General features: G+C 35.6%; 1 non-coding gene across 1 annotated transcript; it reads right to left on the bottom strand.

Moving 5' to 3' along the window:
- Positions 1-2,407: 2,407 nt before the first annotated feature.
- LOC136143787 (small nucleolar RNA SNORD107) lies at positions 2,408-2,481 on the bottom strand. Its single transcript, XR_010658349.1, has one exon. It is a non-coding gene; the product is annotated as a small nucleolar RNA SNORD107 (small nucleolar RNA).
- Positions 2,482-5,674: the final 3,193 nt, after the last annotated feature.

The following is a 5,674-nucleotide window of genomic DNA, read 5'->3' as shown; positions in this document are numbered from 1 at the left end:
TAAGCCACACAGCGCAGGCAGTGGGGCGGGGGAGAAAGTACCACCCAATTCGCTGCTTCCAGGCTGTGGCACAATAAACTTCCTTGTTTCTTGACTCAACCCTTACAAAAAAAAAAAAAAAAATCAGAAAATAAAGGTTAAATGGGAAGCCAAATTTTGCCTATACTATAAGGCAAATTTCTTGTACCTTTTGTTCATTCACATGTTGATTCTACCAGTAATTAAGACAACAATGTAACAAAACTTACTATCCATCAAAAACCTACTAGATGCCAACTTTTATGATAGGCCTTGGAAAAAGAACAGTCATAATGACACCACCTCCTCTAGTGAACCATTAATGTTTCATTCTCCTATCTATGCAAATTCTTGTAATCATTTTTCCAAAACTTGTCATGTTATAATCTTAGACAAACAAAAATATTATTCAGTAACTCAAGGCTTTTATAAAAGTTTCTTCTTCGTTGTGACTTAAGCGATTTTGGGAGGTGGAATATTTGTATTGTTACTTTGACATCACTTAGGGCCATAATTCACTCTTTTAGTTGAGAAAACACCATGTCTAAAATTTAAATCCAGTGTCTAGCCAAGTTCTCTAGAGAGGGTTACACATTATGCAAAAGATAATTAGAAAAATATAATGCCTGAATTTTCTGCCATCCTACAAAAGAAAAATTGGTATCACTGCAATAACTTATTCTCATAGTAATCATATCACAATTTTTAAAAATCCTCTGTGATTTCTTATGTTATTCAGTCCAAGCCATGGAAATGAAGTCTCCTTGTTTCAAGTCTGGGTTCATTCTTCAGTTGCTATAGCATGGGGAGTGACTCTGTTTTGACTCATATTTTATATTCTTTACCACTTACAAACCTAGAGGAATCCCAACTAAAGTGACTAGTTTTCAGATTTCATAAGTAAAGTGGACAGTTCATTATAACACTAACACTACAGAGAACCATCATTAGAAAACAGTACTAGATTTCAATAACCAATATGGCCATAGTATTTATTTACTGCTAAGCTATAACATATTTGATGAAATTTCCCCAGAAAACAGGACACGTGGAAATCTATTGGTATTGCCAGTTTATGGTCCACTTAAAATGACCCAGAAGTGGATGCTTAAAATAAAATACATATGCCTAAATGCAAAGTAATTCAAGTTATGCATAGTTCAGTGACTAAAACAGAATGTAAACTGGATAAACCTTACCCTAAAAGTATAAGTAATAGGTAGAAGTTACCACATCTAGGAAATCAACACACTATTCACTGAGATCATATCTACTCTTAGAAATATTTGTTAAAACATCTACGGCTTCCTAGAAATTTTTGTTTATTGGTCATTTTTATGACTGAAGGGCAGAAGTCATAGAAACAAGGTTTCTTCATCTACCATTTGCGAAGTTGAATGAAGAATCCTGTAGCAAAAACCCAGCAGCTCCCCTGTACTAACTGCTCCTATTCACTGCTGGCAAAGATGGACTGGCCATGTGAACACCTGAAGCTGTATATTAACATTCACATCTAGAACAAACATAACTGGATTTCAAATACTGCTCTTCTAGTAGGCCTTCACCATATAACTAAACTGAAACAGCACTTTATTTCCACTTTCCAACGAAAGTGACTAAAATGTATCCCTATAAATACATTGTAAACTTCATGACAAAGTATTTAGCTTTTCTGAAACACATCCTGGTAATACACTAAATAGCTATTCCCAGATAAGGGTCAAACTGCCTACTGAGACTACGGAGTATTAAGAGTATGAAATTAGATGTCAGACAGCCCTAGATTCTAATTTCAGATATTTCACTAAAAGAAGTAACTGTAAAGTATCTAATAACATTTAAAAAAATCAGTAATGTCATATTTCTTAAACATTTACCCTGTGATAGGCTCTGAACGCACTGACCAACTGCAAGCAACTGAAGAAAAAAAAAAAAATTCCTTAAACACCAACATCCCTGTAAGGGCACTTACCACATTCATTGCGTTTCATATGTGTCCCATAAATATTCTTTCTGGACAACGCTTAGACACCTAGAACTCTGTCATTCAATGTCTGATCCAAGAGGTGGCAGCTTCCTTTTTATATGTCTTTGTTTCCATCTCGCCACCTGTGTGCCTTCTGAGATCCAAGGGTGAGCTCCCATTTTTGCTTTGAACAGTGTGTGTGGGCACAAACACACACACACATATATGTGTATATAAAAAAAAGAAAAAAGAGAAAATAATTAGCTCAGAAAAATCTATGAAAAGAAAATAAGGGATGTTTGAAAAACTGGCGAAGTGTACGACTACACCTGCCATTTCTAGCTATTCAGTTTTCACATGTCAAGCCAACATTTTCTGCCAAGAATAATGTCCTCTGAAAAGTCTATTGAGGCACATTGACTGGATTTCAGAGTGTCCTTTTAAGCTCAAATTTTGAAATCATCATGTTCAGACAAGGTCCTGTGTCATCATAAACCTAGTCAAGGCCTCTGCAATACACTCCTACTTTTTTCTTTAAACAAGGTTATTTTACCTTGTGGTTTGGTCCACAAAAGGAGTGGTTTGTTTCTGTCCTAAAGGCAGCTAATACGACTTTTAGCCTTGTTGCAACACTACTGGGTAGAATCCACAATGACATTTCAGAAAATTCAGTGACCAGATTCTCTCTTCCTTTGGCACTGCATATGACTGAAAAAGGTTCAAGACCAAAAAAAAAAAAAAAGATAACATGCATTGCTTTATTTTAAGAAAATACAAATACTGAAAATTATTATATTTATGGCCAGTCCCAAGGGAATTAGAATGCAAAGATGAGTACAACAGAATCTGGCAATGTATTATAAACTGAAAACCATGTATCTGAAAATTTCATGATACAGTAGAGGCTTATAACGGACTATGTGCTGTAATCAGTAAAAGTTTTATTTGAAATTAATACAATAAAGTGTTTCTGATCTTTGTAAGATTTTGAAAATTCTAGACAAGTACTACCATTTTCACATAATTCCATAAATTACCTCTACCAGTAAAGACCTATAAAACAAAACATCAGCTTTGTTTACAAAAATTAAAGACTTCTGATCTCACTTATAATGTGGAATCTAAAAAATCTGAAGAATAGAATGGTGATTGCTTCCAGGGTCTTAGGGGGTGGGGGAAATAGGGAGATGTTGATCAAAGGCAATAAACTTTCAATTATAAGATGAATAAGTTCTAGGGACCTAATGAACAGCATGTTGACTAGTTAACAATATTACATTGTATACTAAAAATCTGCTAAGATGGTAGATCTTAAATATTCTCACACACACAAAAAAAGAAATGATAACTATGTAAGGTAACAGACGTGCTAACTAAACTTACTGCGGTAATCTTCTCACTATATATACACATTACAAGACATCATGCTGCGTACCTTAAAATTATACAATGTTATTTATCACTTAGATATCAATGAAGTTGGAAAAAATTACAGGATTTTAAAATTTGACAGGATTACATGATTACGTAACAATGAGTCTATGAAGGCAGGGAACTATGTCACATCTGACATGCTTTTACACCAAGTCCAGTTTACCTATCACATAAGCACAGAATACCACAAATAACTCAGAAACATGAAGGTTATTTAAGGTAGTATAACTATTATATCCCAGAATTCTTACTTCAGTTTTAAAACGTCCCAGAATTCTAATTGAAACTGTAAACCACACTGAAAATATGTATTGCTATGCAATGTGTATATATTTATGGAGTCAGTTAATAAATGTGAACAGGAAATCAGTAAGTTGTCGTCCAACCATGTTTTAGATGAAACATGTATTCATTTAAATGCAGGAATGCAGGAAAAATTCTTAGGGACATCAAGTATTTACTTCCATGAATGTTTGCAAACTGAGTATACTGGTACATGACCCCAACGGAACTCTGCAGAAGCTTTGAATTAGCAATCCATAACAAAATACCCACACTTACCTTATACCCAACATGCAATTACATGCATATCTGTGTCCCAAGTTTTCTTAGTGTATTTTCCACAATTAAGATCTCTTAAAAAAAAATTCAAGGAAGCTCTAGGCAGAGAAGACTATTATCACCAAACAAAAACAGCCATTAGAAATAAGCATCTTGCAGAATATAGAGCTCTCATCACTCACCTCTCACTTGCAAAAGAGGCCATCTTTAGTTAAGAATATTAGAGAACACGTCTTCTTCAAATATGCTGTAAATATGCCGTGTGACCCATGTCAAAATCTAAAGGCCATGCATGCCAGCAGATGTATACAAGGATGAATGTCTTCCCTCCAAAAGCAGAAAAAGAGTACCACAAATTATTTGAAGTTGATCCAGTGAGGAGACCGCTCAGAAAATAAGGCTCTTTACATACGCTTGCTCTAAAAACTGAAGGTTGTATCTGTCATATATATCAGGGTCAATTTTATCCTAAGAGAATGGTTGGTTTTGTCTACAGTGATCCAGATGCCTGGGGCTCTGATAACCACAGTTCCTTTGTAACATTCACAAACTCTGAAAAAAGTATCACATATATATTATAAAAATCTCCTAAACGAAGGAAGGCTTGGCTTCTTTTGTTCCTTACCTCACGGTGGCCATTGATCTTAAAAACTACTTTGGGATAGACCACATAAAGTTGGTGCCAGCAACTGTAGTCATTTTGAAGGCCCCTTTTCTTCCAGAGACTATTACTTGAAAGGTTATGATTTAAAAGCTAGAAAAGGAAACACAAATACAACCTCTGCTGATAAACATCGAAGGAGAAGACACAATCAGTCAACCAGTCTTAAATTATTAAGGAGTTACTACCAATATCTAACTGTGCTATTTTACAAGCTAATTCCTACAATCAATAAGGACTCATTTATTGTCTAGTTGAAACCTTAGTCGTAAAGCTTAAAACCTCCTACCTCTTCCTTTTAAAAGTGATTTCATTGTTCCCTAACCAATTCTAACTGTATCTAGATATCTGGCCATTCCTTAACTATTTAACTGGAAGATAACGTCTACTTCTCTGAACACTTCCCGTACATCACTAACTGATGCAGCTGGATATAATCATAATTTGTACTTAGGAGTGTCAACTGTCCCTGGCGGTCCAGTGGTTAAGACTCCATGCTTTCAATGCAGGGGGCGCTGGTTCAATCCCTGGTCAGGGAACTAAGATCCTACATGCTGCGTGGCACGGCCAAAAAGTAAAATTAAAAAGAAAAAAGTGTCAACTGTATTTCAGAGTGTAAGTTATCTTTAAGTAACACAACTTGTCTCAAATATGCAGTCTCCCCAGCTCCCAAGACCCACGCTCTGCCATTCATTTAAAAATTTGTAAGTAAATACTCACTAGTAGGGAATGATGATTACTCCAGGATAGTGTCATCTCTCTGACTGCACAGGCACAGGCCACAGTAAAAAGCTCATCAACTGAGGTAAACTTGCAAGCAAAAGGAGTACCCTCCTATTCCAAATGCTTTGATTGAATGAACAAAGTCTAATTCAACACCACAGTTTCCTTCTATAGATGGCCTTACAAGGCCTTTCATCACATCTCTACTCTCCTTCAAGAATGTATGGCATAGTAAAGTAGAGAGGGCTATGTGTGAATCTTACATGAACCACTTAACCCCCTGGATCCTTACGTGTAAAGGTTATTACCTG

Source organism: Phocoena phocoena, unplaced genomic scaffold (genome assembly GCF_963924675.1).
Source record: "Phocoena phocoena unplaced genomic scaffold, mPhoPho1.1 SCAFFOLD_110, whole genome shotgun sequence".
Classification (NCBI taxonomy): Eukaryota; Metazoa; Chordata; class Mammalia; order Artiodactyla; family Phocoenidae; genus Phocoena; species Phocoena phocoena.
The sequence above is the reverse complement of the archived record's forward strand: the minus strand, read 5'-3'. Positions and strand labels throughout refer to the sequence as shown.